The following is a 2500-nucleotide window of genomic DNA, read 5'->3' on the forward strand; positions in this document are numbered from 1 at the left end:
GAGAGAGAGAGAGAGAGAGAGAGAGAGAGAGAGAGAGAGAGAGAGAGAGAGAGAGAGAGAGAGAGAGAGAGAGAGAGAGAGAGAGAGAGAGAGAGAGAGAGAGAGAGAGAGAGAGAGAGAGAGAGAGACGTTGGCAACAATATTCCTCGTTATTCAGGTGTTTAATGCTCCGAGGTCTTTTAGGACTCTGAGGCCCGAGCCAACATTGCCCGAGCGTTCTGGATCACTCGTTCTTGATCAGCAGTAGCCCCACTAGTAACCCATCGGCTCCTGCGCTGGAGACCGTATTGTATTATAACCTTGTTTTACCATTAGATTTCCCGTACCTTCTATTCTCGATGTAATATTTGTAACTTTAGTTCAAAGAATAACAGCGGATGAAAAGAGCCGCTGCAGGACGGTGTAATAATATATACATACATTTATTAAATAAATCTTGTCCAGACAACACATTTGTCATGCATATGCCTTTCCATGCATGCCTTTAACTGAACAACACAAATATATATATGACCTAACTTGTTAGGACAGATGAACACCATGCTCAATGTTAGGGAAAAGGTTAAATCTCGTATGAATGAGAACTATGTGTCGTGTGGACTATAACGGCCGGGCTATTTCATGAGGCTGCATCACTACTTTTACTGAGAAGTAGGCCTACTTGTAGTTTGGTGCTTGGTGTCCATAGGCCTATGTGTCTGTCTTCCGTTGCTTTATTCGTTAGTTCTAGTTGTATGGTTATAATATCATGCCGAGAGGGCAGAAAACCTCAGTTTTAAATGAATGACAAATCCTCACACGGCGGGGTTTTGATCCCCTGGATTTAACATACACATTTCAGAAGGTAGAACGAATCACTTCCTCCACTTTAAGGCCAGGGACTCATCGGAGCGTTTCGCCGCGCGGCTGATCCTGGTGGTCCGACGGCAGCGGAGCTAAAGTTAGAATCAAACCCAGCGACGCTTTAAAACGATTACAACGAAATGTCAAAGGTAGACGTAGGCGAGGAATCCAGTGTGACGCGTGGAAATGTTGTTTGGATGCGCGTGCGGCTTGTAGCTGGAGGCATGTACGGGCTCTCTCTGTCTCTCTCTCTCTGTCTCTCTGTCTCTCTCTCTCTCTCTCTCTCTCTCTCTCTCTCTCTCTCTCTCTCTCTCTCTCTCTCTCTCTCTCTCTCTCTCTCTCTCTCTCTCTCTCTCTCTCTCTCTCTCTCTCTCTCTCTCTCTCTCTCTCTCTCTCTCTCTCTCTCTCTCTCTCTCTCTCTCTCTCTCTATCTCTCTATTTTGAGACGCGTCCGACTCTGACATTTGTAGGCCTATAGGTTAAGGGCTTAAACTAGGCCATGAGCGTTTAACACTAATTAACCGTTCAATTCTAAACTGTATCCAACATAAAAAATAGCAGGTTCTATAGGTGGGCCTGATAATAAAAATAGGGAAAAATTTTCGGTGTGTTAGTTACATTTCTAAAATAAAAAGATAATTGTGATGATAATGAGCCGATTTCCAACCAACATATTGTTATGGTAATAGGTGAATATCAAGTAGGCACCGCATTGGAACCAGCAAATGTGCTTAAAAGCACATTTAAATTAAAAAATAAATGATAAAATAACTGGCCTTGTGGCTGACATGGGCCGATGCATTGGCTAGTCTATAGCGTAACAAGCTTATTAATATTTTTAAACAGGACATCGATTTATTAAGGCTTCCAAAATATATATTAGGCTATATTATAGCATTATTATATTGAATGCCTTATGTGCCTATTTCAATGGAACTGGAGCTAGTTTAAATCGTGTCGGGCTCGATGTGTTATAGCCTATGCTTTGGTTAAAATAGTCGGATTTTAGTTGGTCATTGTTATTTTTTTATTTTTCGAAAAAATAGCCTACCAAGTTGGTAGGCTATGTATCCGTTGGCCAAAGATCTGTACAAATAAATAAAAATACGACTACTTTCCAAACCCCTGCCTTGCCCATCTTACCAATCTATCCATTGTTTACACAAGGCGATTTGATTCATCGGTATTCTCCACTGCAACTTCCCAAACGTTTCAGAGAAAAGTCATTTGAACCTCCTTGTAGCTGCAGTCTTTAAAATAGACAACTGACAACGTCTGTTGTTATTTTTCATTTGCCTTATTTTAGAGTCGTTAGGCCGTGACGCCTCTCCGAGAGAGGGGAGAGAGAGAGAGAGAGAGAGAGAGAGAGAGAGAGGAGAGAGAGAGAGAGAGAGAGAGAGAGAGAGAGAGAGAGAGAGAGAGAGGCGGGGGGGGAGAGAGGGGGGGCGAGAGAGCGAGGGGGAGATAGAGAGAGAGAGAAGAGAGAGAGAGAGAGCTAATGGACTTTATTTTCTGGATGGAGGGACCTGAATATATTTCTCTTCTTTATCTCTATACTTTTCTCCCGGATATAAAATGTGAATCAATCAAAACCTTAAGGAGGTGCTGGGATTTTAAGTCAGCCTCCATAAAGCCTAAATAAATAAAAGACATCAGT

General features: G+C 42.4%; 1 protein-coding gene across 2 annotated transcripts in view; it reads left to right on the top strand.

The window, feature by feature from the left end:
• The window catches only part of pax5 (paired box 5), a 50771-nt gene that overhangs the window by 7393 nt on the left and 40878 nt on the right, over positions 1-2500 (top strand). The window lies entirely within an intron of this gene.

The sequence above is a fragment of the Gadus morhua genome, chromosome 3 (genome assembly GCF_902167405.1).
Source record: "Gadus morhua chromosome 3, gadMor3.0, whole genome shotgun sequence".
In the NCBI taxonomy this organism is placed as follows: domain Eukaryota; kingdom Metazoa; phylum Chordata; class Actinopteri; order Gadiformes; family Gadidae; genus Gadus; species Gadus morhua.